The following is a 12,756-nucleotide window of genomic DNA, read 5'->3' on the forward strand; positions in this document are numbered from 1 at the left end:
GATTATTTGTCTCTCACCGCGAAAAATGCCGCGTCTTCCGTTATTTCTTATTTTACACGTATTTTTAGAAAATGTTTAGTCGAATTGGTTAGCAAGTCTCTGGTAAAATTTGCGATTCACGCGTGTCTCAATGGAAACTTCAAATTTATCGATCAATTGTACCGAACCGTGTAGAAAATATCAGTCCTAACCTCAAAATGATCATCTTTGATCTAGCAACAAGAGAAAGGGGCGTTCCTTTCCTGCAATTCTAAAATCCTTTATGATTCACCTTCTAAATTCTACGATCTGCGATTCAGAAATAAATAGTTGCAAAAGCGAGTACGTTGGCAGCTATCCTGCCTCCGTTAATTGAATAACGTGTCAGTGTCCTAACCTCCAAATCTCCAATAACCTCCAATTTAGAAATAAACAGTTCGTACGATAAAAACGCTGCCAATTGCTTCGTATCTTTTAGTCGCGCGTCATCCTAACCTCAAAATAGATTTCCAGAGAGCGGCTGTTTACGTCAATTGGGATCGAACGTGGATCGCGGAATAATTTTATTATGGACTCGCGAGTGATTTGCAGGGTTCCGTTCGATCGATTTTACGAGGGAAACCGAGAAACGGTGAGCATCGAATGCCAAAATGGCTAAAATTTGGAACAGATTCAGGGTGAACGATGAAAAGGTCAGTACGACCTCCTCCGTCCGACGTCTAGTAATATCGTTCCTGCTTATTCGCTTGCTTTTAATTTATCGGTATATTTACAGGAGTTGCTTCTGCACGCGTCGTTCCATGCCTGCCATTGTTTGCGCACGTTCCCAGATTTATTAATACTATACATCTCGTCGAATGATCCGGTTGGGAAAGTTAAATAAAAATTGGTTTCTCTGGTCGAAAACTGGAAATTGAGCCGGATATCTACACCATTTGCGCATCCTTTATTGGCTGAAATATTTTTTGCCGTCTCGTATACACAATCAAATCGCGAATTACTGCTTGTACAGTTTCAAACTTCATCGATATCGGCCAATTTTACATATTCATGTTCCAACTTCAATCTTCGAATTTAATGACGAATTAAACGGAATCTAAATGGACAGGCTGAATGTTCGAGCATTTATGGAAAATTTAAACGTACAAAATGTATAGGACACGCAAAGACGTACGAAATATGCGTAAACAGATACAGCCAGTTGCAAAAGTTTACGCGTGTCCGTTAAATTTGAAATATCGTTGCGAAGAGTTTATTTCTGGTTAAATTTTTTGCTTAGACGCATGTTTTAAATTTGTTCTATCAAATATGAATATAAATATATTAAAGAGAAGCGCAAAATACAATTCACGCTCTCGTCGTATTTCCATGAAATCGTAAAAAAGTTAGATCTAACATCATATTAATTATCTCATGGACCTAAAATGTTTTTCTGGTATCGACGGAATTAAAAGTTTCGTAATTTCGTGTTAAGACTTCCGCGAGTTAGATCTTGTATAATTCAACAATTTTTCAAATACAAAAATTCTTAAACGTTTAACGCTTAACATGTAAGCGATAATTCCGAGACAAAGTGCATTTTTAGTTTCTCCAGATAAGAAGAGTTAACTTTCGCAACGAACTGTACTTCGTACGATAACATAAATATCCACTTGGCTTCTATTTATTTAATTACATTCATAAAGCTACCAATCTGCTTGAGCACAATCCTGTTTCGAAAGAATAAATATTCATCGAATACAGTAGATTTATGTTTTTATTAGTCACAGTCGACAAGTGTGGAAATTTATTAGGTTATCGAAAAATCGAGAATATAGGTTACGACAAGAACCCACGTTCGACGTACTCTCACCTAATTCCAACAGTGAATAATAAAAAGCCTTTTAATTAGAAACATGTTGCTTTCAAAGTTTATTGCTTTTCTTTTTCCTGTTACCTGTCGAACCATTTTCTGACTTAATTAAAAGCGTTTCCAAGCTCGTAACTCCAACGTAACAGTGCAACACTGTACCGTATATAAATTGCCCAAATGTGTCTTGTGATTTTCCTAGGGACTTTTTGTCCGATCAACAAACCAATCGAAAAAAGAATGGTCCTACGCAAGGAACGAGTTCAGTGTTGAAAGATCAGAGATCAGAGACGAGAATTGAAAAGCTTTTTCGCGGATTAGAATGGTAATTTCGAAGCCATAAATCACGACACACGCGAAACACTGCGAGGATCAAACGAAACCTTTTCGATGTTGCGTGTTCGGTCGCGATTAAGCAGATAATCCTATCAAATTTCATCTGGATATTAATCTCAGAAACAGGATTCGTTCTTAATTACGTAACCGACCAGGCGCCGTGATTTATCTGGCCAATGAAATTAATGGAATCACGTGTTTACCGATGGAATTGTAGCGAGATGTGGTGGTTGAAATACGACCGTATTATCCGAGGAAAAAGTGTATATATTCATTGATGGCGAGATATCGTGAAATCGTAAAAATTAATCAGACGCTAGGATTTACGTATTTCCAGAACCTGAAACGCTAATTTGGAAGATACATAGTATGATAAGAGAGTCGAGGTCGTGTTCAGCACACTATGCTATTGATTGCCAATTGTTTCTTCCTTTACAGTATAACCGTAATAGTTTTAACAAATATAGTATAGCACTTTTTCTTCTTCCAATTGTCTGCCAAACGAATTGCAATAATTTCCACACTTTCTGAACAGGCATCTCTGATAGATAGCGAACCTGGGATGAGCAAGAGCTAATATCTAGCAAGTCACCCAGGTACTCTGACAAACGACGGTTAATTTCATTTCATTCTTCAGCGAATCCTCACGAGGTAGCAAGTCGAAAAAATAAGTATACCTCGACTACGTAAATTACACCACAACTTGGAATGGCTGTACGTATAAGAAAAGATCTCGGGCCATCAGCGTATCGCTGAGAATCGGTTGAGATCGCCGGCAAAAGTTTCCATTTATACGAAACTGTCGCCAAACTTGGGATTATCCTCGACCAATAAATTTCAGAGTACAAACGCGATAGCCTCAAGCATCCTGCAAATCCCTACACGTGTCTACAATCGTTTTTCGCTACAGTGAAGCTCCGCGGACCTCCACTATCTGCCTGTGGCAACGAAAAACCTGGAAATTTCGGCAAGGACCAAGGGGAAAGAGGCCGAGACCCATTGTAGATGGAGAAAGCCGATGCTGCGGGCATAAAAACAGGGCAAAGAAAGGGAAAGCGAAACACAGAAAGGCCATTCGACAGGATGTATCGTTGGTAAGATCCAACTGAGGATGGAAATGGGGTCTGACGATTCGATAACCGCTTTTCCTCTCAGCGAAATGCTGTTTATTACGCAACTAACTGCCTGCCAAGACTGTGGCTTTCTTCTACCCATTCGTGTTTCCATAAATGGAGAGCAAAATGCTCACTGTGGATGCTACTCCTCGTTCAGAAGGGTTCGATGATTGCCTCTTACGAGCTGCTGAAGCCAGGCAATGAGGATTTTCGAGATACCCGTCGCTTATTCTCCAACTTTTCCACAAACAAATTGAAGACGATAAGCCTAATTCTTGTACATCAATGACTGGATCATACGGGACCTAACATTTCAGGATGATGATGATGATTGGAAGATGTATTATTGAGTATCTTTGATATTTTCAGGGGATAAGTCGAGGATGATGATATGAGGATGATTATTGCACGATATAGCTGGGTCGAAGAGGACCCAATATTTGACAATTTATTAACAATATTGAATTTGTTGGTTGCCAAATATATCGAATTTTTTGAAGATGAAAAACGAGGATGATTTCGATTCTTGCGAAGTGATGTCCAAGTGAGCGTAGAAACGCAGAAACTGCCATGGAAAAGAAGCATAATTGACTATGATCATTCTCAATACAAGGCGCCCACACATGCACGCGTTATTTTCTGTACAAAGATCACTCGATCGTAGAATTTCAACATTGCGTATAATCAGAACAAAGTCTCGTCATAGATCTCGCGTCTTTTTCAAAAACAGCCTGTTCGATAAATATTTGCGTTACTGACATTAACAACGAGTAACATTTATTATTAACCCAGCCTCGTGTTTAGGGTTTCGATCGATGAAAGATTAAAGAGACGTCTGAATTTTACACGACAGCTGTAACTGGCAACGTTAAACACACTGTGCGAGCTTCGGAACGAGTGTGCCCATAAATAGCACCTGTTCTATTAGCGGAGAATCTACAGGCAGACAAACGCGTCCCGAGCATAGAGCTCGATGTGCACTGTCCTTTATGCACCTCGGTCGCTTTACAACAACAATACGCGCACAATTTCTACAATTTGTATAAATGTTGTCAAGGTACAGCAATTAATGGCAAACCGAGATCAGAACCGGTGCTCGCTGTCTTCTTCTGCAGTCCACTCGTGCGTATCACGTGAAACACAAATTGTCTATTTCAAATCTTATTGATGGCAGGTTAAAATGAACTGTGCATTTCATTTCTTCGTTTCATTCGTTTCAACATTTCATTTTATTCATATTAGTATCTAAGATTAGTTAGCACTACTATATTAGGTTGCCACCTAATGACAAAACCCGCAATCACTTAGTTGCCAACACAATACATGAACTGTACATTTCATTTCTTCATTTCATTCATTTCAACATTTCATTTCATTCACATTAGTACCTAAATTAATCAGCGCTTCATTGCCACCTAATGACAAAATCCTCAATCACTTAGTTACCAACCCAATAGATGAGCTGTGCATTTCATTTCTTCATTTCATTCATTTCAACATTTCATTTTATTCATTTCAACATTTCATTTCATTCATATTAGTACCTAAATTAATTAGCACTGCTATTGGGTTGGCAACTAAGTGATTGCGGGCTTTGGCATTGCCACCAAATGACAAAGCCCGCAATCACTTAGTTGCCAACCATTTTACAAGTAAATTTTATCGAGTCGCTAGGATGGAAGAGATCCCGAGTCGTTGCATTTGTAACGTTGAAACAACAATGTTTGTGTCAACAGGAAGCAAATGACTACACACTTTTGAACGGTAGTGTACAGAGGGAATAGACAAATAACCGGGGTAGACACCGATCGAATCGTCAAGAACAAAGACCACTGTGGCTGGGTCCTGTCTAGAGCTGCAAAAGCGGAAAAAGTTTCAACTTCCAGTGGAATTAGATTTCACAACTTGAAAGCAGTCTGAGACTGTGTCGGCCGATGGGAATCGCGGCAACTCGACTTTGATCGAGCGTATAACGCCCAAGAAGAAAAAGGAAACACAGTGAATATTGCAGGGTTACAGCAAGACCTGGCGACTCGGTTCTTCTCGGGTTTCCAAGTTGTAGAAACTTGGTCAATCGACACAGGTCGAAGTGGTTAAATACCTGTTTTACGATCTCAGGCGACGTGCAAAATGAGTTTCGAAAATTGAAACGACACATTTTCAAAGATTATGTCAGCTAGAAAAATATTAAAAATCTCATGGAAATCGATCGACGCAGAGACAAGCAACATGGAAAAAATGGACAAAAACGTGGACTTGTTACGGTTGTGGGTCGAAAGTCGTAGAAAATCGTGGTTTTTATCGTTTTCAACAGTTTGTAGCTCGTAGCAACGTTAACCGATTTCGATGAAGTTTTCACTGCAAACCCGGATGGGAAAATTGGAAAAAGCGACCTTTACTCTTTTCTTCGCGACTGACAAGTATTGCATTTGTTTCGAAATTTTGTTTGCGCCTCATCTAGTCAACGATCCTTGCAGCCTCTCGAAAAATATTGTCATTGTTCGATGCAATTTTTTGAAAACGTTATTTCAAAAGGCTTTTCAATGCTTTCGTCAGCCACTCTGTGTATCATCAAAGGTAGAATACACGTTGTAGATTTTTAGTAGGCGAAACAAATCTCTGTTTAATCGTTTCGATGGAAATATTGGGTTATTGGCAACCAAGTGATTGCGGGTTTTGTCAGTATTATCTAACGGCAAAATCCGCAATCACTTAGTTGCCAACCCAACATAACCTTTATTTTTCAACGTGTTTCGCTTCGCCAAATTAATTTGCCAGATAAACGGCTGGTTTGTAGCAACGATTTTTAATAATTGTTTTCCAGCAATGCGAGAATGGAATAAGCATACTGAGAAATTGTCGAGCCTAAATACCATTAATAGTTTGGATTAATTGAGAGATGATTGAGGTGATCGCTACGCTCGGCTGGCTGCATTCTTCGCGAGTTTGCATTCCAGTTTCTCATAACTTCTCCGTCAATTTCGAGGGACAGCTAACGTTCGAGGTAAACTACTTTTGACCCACGATGTGGCTTTTCTCTTTTTTGAGGCCTCAGGGTACTTAGATCGTACGATGGTGAAACTTAATTTCTTCAAGAACAACGTTTTTCCATACCATAGAAATTTCCAAATTTCCCGCAACACAGGGCTTCGAACGAAAAACCTTACATTCTGCATTTTCAATTTCTTCTTCAACCTACGGTAACTTTCTGTCGATCGTTCAACGGTGTTCGAGTGGAACCAAGGATTAGCCAAATTCACGCGCACTTGACAAGTTTCCCAAGTCGACGAGACAAGTTTTCCCAGAAACGAGGTTCTAACCGAACAAATGTCATTTCTTCTGCTGTTCAACTAGGTTGGCAACTAAGTAATTGCGGATTTTGTCATTACCACCTAATGGCAAAACCCGCAATCACTTAGTTGCCAACCCAATACCATTCTTTTTCACTTGTGTCTTATTTATCTATCAAAAAAAACACGTTTCAAAATTAAGACTATCATCCACCTATTATATTTATTATTCTACCTTCTGACGTGTTCGTCATCGCTAAGCAGGAGCCTAAATTAACCAAAGGGAAAATGTGCTACAGTAGATTTGCGGTACTGAAAACACTTGTCGGTCTTCCTGACCGCTCCACTTCGAAATATTAATTTATCCCGGCTGCCAACAACTCCGGAGAAGCCTTCTACGTACCTATTGTCACGTAGATCAGCTTTGACCGCGATCTAACCCGCTGGTGGAATTCATCGATTCAGCGGAATAGGCGGTTTTTTTTAGCGGCTACGCCGCTATTTAATTGGATACGGTCCAAACAGGTGGAATTAAAATGGCTAGCCAAAGGGATCTCTCTATTTTCCAGATAATAGGAAAAGTAAAGGACGGAGAGTCGCGTTTTCATTGATTCATCTCTAGCCCCGGAGTACTAATACTTTTTTTTTTTTTTGGTTGAAACGCCCTGTCCACCATTTCGAAATATCGCAAAAAATTGAAGCTGTATATTATCTTTGTTTTCCTTCGGTCGATTTAAAAAATATTTCATTGTTATTTATGTAACAGTGTGTACAGGGTGTCTTGGTAAGCGTGATATACTCGACACAGAGGTGATTCTGCGTGAAAAAAGCCGGTAGAAAACGTGGAATAAAATCTGTTCGTACGACGTTACGTTTCTGAGACGATGGAGTTTCAAAAATTTGACAAATGTACCTCGAATTTGCTAATTTCGAATTAATCGACAGCGGATAAAAACCAACGGAGAATCGTTCTACCTGTAAAAACAAGTAAAAAGTGTGGAATACAATTTTTTCAGAAGATACTTCGTTTCGGAGAAAATGAAATTTACAAATTGTTCGGTAAACACCTCCAAATCTATCTTTTTCTCTTTTTAAAGATAGAAAAATTGTACTCTACGTTTTTCACTTATTTTCACGCGTAAAATAATCCCCTGCATCGACAGATAACATACTCATTCGTAGCCGGTCGATATTTCGAACGTACCCGAGAAATTTCCAAGTTCAACCTCGCCAAACACCGTCAAACCTCGTGCGAACGAACTTTATCATACGCCCCGCGCATTTTCTTTCACGTACGATCATTCCCCTGACGATAGAACCACGATTACTATACCGTCGATAATATCGATCGTGTCTAGTCTGAAGAAGTTTGAACTGGTTTGACAACGTTTCTCACAAAATTGTACCATCGATATTGGTTTGGCAACCAAGTGATTGCGGATTTTGTCAATACCACCTAATGACAATATCCGCAATCACTTAGTTGTCAACCCAATATTATTCACCGATCCCTTACAAACCCATGTTCGTCGAAGAATCGAGGTTTTTTCACGTCGCAGAGAACCGGTTAGAATTTGATAAAAAAGAAGCAGTGGAACGAGGTTCGGTATCTGCTGCGGATAATGGCAAGTGGTTTTTTCACTCGAGGTTAATCTAAAGAGACGAGGCTGCGCCCGTGTTTGATCTAGTTGTATGGCTCGTTTGAAGAAACCTTGGCGTTTACGATCAAGGCAACCAATATGAGATTATCCCCATGCCATGTTCGTAGGAAACTGGTGTTTGCGTATGTTTGTGTACCGTGTGCTTTTTACACGCAGATCTTCCAACAAGATTTTCCCTTTCCTACGATATATTTTGAATTTCAAGAGAAATCTGTTTATCGACGTGCAAAGCAGATATTTTTCATCGGATCAGTTTGAAGCAATCGTTCGAAGCAAACGTTATGTTTGTGTGCTATTAACTGGCTAAAAGTGGTTGCTTTGATCGCGAGAGAAATGATATGGAAGCTGAAGATGTTTTCGGCTATTAGCAGAGAAGTTTCGATGGGGCTGGCGTTGTTCGAACGAGTTGAGAGAAGTTTGAGAAGCAAGTTGCGTATTGTATGGAAGAAAATGCAGATGTCGTTGGCAGGCCGTGGATATTTATGTATATCGAACGTGTGGGAAATATACATTTATGCAAGCAAAGTATGGAAACACGCGCGATAAATATTATCAGGGATATTTGATATGCAGCGAGTCGTGAAACATTGAAATAAAAGGAGTTTCTTTCGTGCGAAATTAATCTTGAAAATAAATTTACTATGTGGGTCGCAGCTGTTTCTTCCTGGCAAATGATTAGTTCATCCGATGGATTAAAGCTAACAATTATAACATTGTCAATTGTTGAGAAACACGCGAGAAAAAATTATTCCGCTGATACGACTATAATACGTTCGATATAAAATTACCAAAGTGCTCGAACGTTTACGAAAAAACGAAGCATAAATTTGTGAGAAATAAATCTCGTGTCACAAGTCTGATGGTCGATGATCGCGATGATAAAAGACACGTATGTGTATGAAAATTAAATACTTCTGGGAAATGGCGATCAGAAAGCAACACACAGAGCATGTTGATTTTCGAAAAGCGGAAAGAGGATTTTCATGTTGCGTGAAATTGAACGACAACGATACTTGCAGCGATAGAAGAGACGAGAAGATTTCTCGATCCTCAAGTAAATTTCCCTAAATTTACGTTTGGCTGGACGCGGATCTGATCGGCAGAGACCCGTAAAAGAATAATTGATAGCGACCAGGTAATCGTTGGAGGATGTCCAATTGCCTGATTGTATTTGTCAATGTCAGGCGGCTAGCTGGCCAGAAATTGTAGCAGCCCACGATAGCCAGAACAACAAGCAGAGGAAGCTGGCCTGCGTTTAGCAAACGCGCAAACAAATATCGAATTCGTCGAAAGTCAAATGAATTGCGAGATGCTTTCGTTTGACCAAAATCGAATTTTCTCTGTGGCTGAATGGTCGAATGAAAACTTCTCTTCTAAGCACTCTGTTTGCCACGGTCCACTGACGGAGAAAATATTCCGCTCAATCGCAAAGTTTCGTAGAATATTTTATTAATACAGCGAATCGAATCCAAACGAATCGAATAAAAATGAAACCAGGAGCAAGTGAAAAATAAATGGAATAAAAAGGAAAATATATTCATTGTGGTGGGTGAGCATTATTTTTGGTGAGAACAGAATCGTTCTATGATATTTATCGTAGTAATCTAATGTAATCGTTACGATTGCTTTAATACTTCTAACCACCGGATGATCTCTTAAGACACTGTTAATCTCTGAAGATCCTCGGATAAGAAACTGACGTTGGCTAAGAACTGGTTTCAGCTGTACCATATTCGTCTGCGGTGTTGTCAGTGACCATCTTCTGGTTTATTTGCAAAATGGGATAAATAAGAATCCGACGACTGGGTCAAAAATGACCATTTTCTCAGTTTAATAACGCAAAGGTAAAAGAGAAACTTCCAGTCGATTATAAGCAGTGTTGTACATAAAGAGATAAAATCGTGGAAATAAATATGATATTCAAGCTACTTGTAGCACACTTTTACATTGCAAGGTGATAAATTACCTAGGTCGCTCATTAGCGTGTTAGAACACGCCCAATGGGACGAATATTTTAAGTACAACTAATTTTAACTTCATCTAAACATTCTACTAAATCACGATTAAAAAGTTCTTACCCGTCGCCAAATGAAGAAACGTTGCCAATCTTGCTCCAACTCTTCCCAATAAGCTCGAGAACACCAGCGAAACTAAATGAAAATTAAAGAAAAAAAGATAACAAAATTAGTCCAGCAGCACGCAGAAGGATAAACCCAGTCCGATTATCGAGGAACGGTCAAGATGAAATTAGTTTTTCTGTTATTACACGCACTCACACGAGGTAAACGAACGAGCACGCGCGTTTACGTAGCGGAAATTTCAACATAGCGCACGTCCTCGCGCCACGAAGGCCCGCGCACCACTGACTCACTGCTCTCGTGTCGACGCCACGCGTAACATAGCACGCGGCCAACGAGTGGGGGTAAACGCACACTGGTGGGGATACGGATATTTCCACTAGTGTGTATTCTCGAACGCGAGTGGTGGAACTGTTTGAGCGCGTATTCTTTACGAATATCCGTTTCAGTATGAGAAAAAGAAACTAGACGACTGATTGTAGCGCGCGCGAGTGGATAATAGTGACGCGCATGCGCGACGAGCAAGTGGCGGATTCGTACGTGTCGCGAGGATTTAGGCATCCTGTTTCTTCAAGTATTCGCATGATATTTCGCTTCTTTAAAGACTTGCGGGTATTTTAAGATCGTGTTAACGCTTAAATGTTTCCGTATTTGAAGAGGTTTGAGTTAGTTTCAGAGGGTTTTAACGTGTGGAGAATATTGAATTAATAGGTTTCATGTAAAGTGGCTAGTTTAAGGTTATTACTAATTGTAACGAAGTATATATTGGAGGACAAATTCTTCGTTTCTTGAAATTCTTCGCTAGAAGCTCTGCTACAACTTTCTAGATCTCGCAATCTTGCATACTTATGTACCTCTGAATTTGGATTGGTTTTAGCGAGTTTGAAAGTCCAGACAATTTTGCATGATGGTTTCTGCGTAAAATCGGAAGCTCGGGGAATTGTTAGCTATCGTGAAGTACATTAAAGAACAAATTTGTTCCAGTATATACAGGGTGGTTGGTAACTGGTGGTACAAGCGGAAAGGGGGTGATTCTACGCGAAAAAAGAAGTCGAAAATACAGAATAAAAATTTAAAAATTTAAAAAAATAACGTCAATCGAGACAACGATCTACAGTGAGATCCGTTATAACGTACCGCACGCGTACCAAACCAAAATTCAAAGTCGATTTTCTCGAAAACAAAGCCTCGAACGAAAAATTTTTATTCTATATTTTCGACTTCTTTTTTCACGTAGAATCACCTCCTTTCCGCTTGTACCACCAGTTACCAACCACCCTGTATATATAATGACAGTCTCCCTCTACTTTTCTATTTTCTCTACTTCTCTAGATCTTTTACCAGAAACTACCTGATCCTATGCGCATAAATTTTCATATTTTCCAGTTTACGTATCTGATTGTCGCATTTCTGGATTCACGCGAAAGCATGAAATTCACCAACGACAGCAGCGTGTAATCCATAGCAAACTTCCAACTTTTCACTGGCGTTCTATTGGAGGACAAGGTGAATTCTCTGCACTTGAGCGATGAATAGATAGAAAGAAATGAACGGTAAGGGGCTACCCTGGCGTCTCGGACGACGGTCCAGCGAAACTTGGCTCGGAACCCCTCGACAGGTCGAGTGGGGTCTACACGAGAGCCAACCCTGTCCTAGCGTGTATTCGAGTAGAGAAGAAAACTGCACGCCAGCGACGAGCAACCCTCTTCTCCCTTCCTTCAAAGGCCTGTTCTCTAGCCTTTGTTCATTCCCAGGGCGACGTTGTCGTTCAGAATACAGGATGACCTGAAAGTGTTTGACCAGATCGTGCTGGTATACTTACAACTATAGTTTAGCTTTGCTACAACTCACCTGTGACTTTAGTTTGGACGTGTTTGCGATAGTTTGAAGTGTTCTAGATCAGAAATTAATCTGATCCATGTTTACTCTGTTTCAATTGGTTTGCGTTTTATACGCTATTTTTCATAAACAAACGTTATATTTATTATAAATTAGAAATTGTCGCAGATAACGTGATTATTAAATTGATATCAAATAACGTAGATGTATTTTTACATATTTTTACGAGGATTTGGATCATTTGATTTATTACTTGATATTTGTTATTTGATTTTTTATTAGAGGGATAAACACTATTTTTTATTATAACATTTGTCGCAGTTACAGGTATTTTTGATTAGTTTAAATATATCTTATAGAAATAAAAAAGTATGTAATGAAAATTCAGTCCAAACTTTATCACACTAATTGAATCTCTGGAAAGCAGCCCTTAAAATAGACATAATATACCAACACTGTTGCAAACTCCTGTATCTCGTAAAATCTCAATTAATTGAAAATACACAACAATACGAGGATAACGATCCAAATTTCCCTTCATTTGGCCAAAACGGACCGTTGACAAGCCATTGTTCATTACAAAAGACCAATCAATCGATAAAGCGTTAA

The 12,756-nt window shown here is 39.4% G+C and overlaps 1 protein-coding gene across 5 annotated transcripts in view; it reads right to left on the reverse strand.

Moving 5' to 3' along the window:
• Positions 1-10,609, reverse strand: part of LOC117214419 — a 77,073-nt gene extending 66,464 nt beyond the window's left edge. For all 5 annotated transcript variants that reach the window (XM_033460522.1, XM_033460524.1, XM_033460523.1 and 2 more), the window contains exon 1: positions 10,309-10,609. The gene's annotated coding sequence lies outside the window, so the exon portion shown is untranslated. The remainder of the gene's footprint in view (positions 1-10,308) is intronic.
• Positions 10,610-12,756: the final 2,147 nt, after the last annotated feature.

The sequence above is a fragment of the Bombus bifarius genome, unplaced genomic scaffold, assembly GCF_011952205.1.
Source record: "Bombus bifarius isolate JDL3187 unplaced genomic scaffold, Bbif_JDL3187 scf7180000009200, whole genome shotgun sequence".
In the NCBI taxonomy this organism is placed as follows: domain Eukaryota; kingdom Metazoa; phylum Arthropoda; class Insecta; order Hymenoptera; family Apidae; genus Bombus; species Bombus bifarius.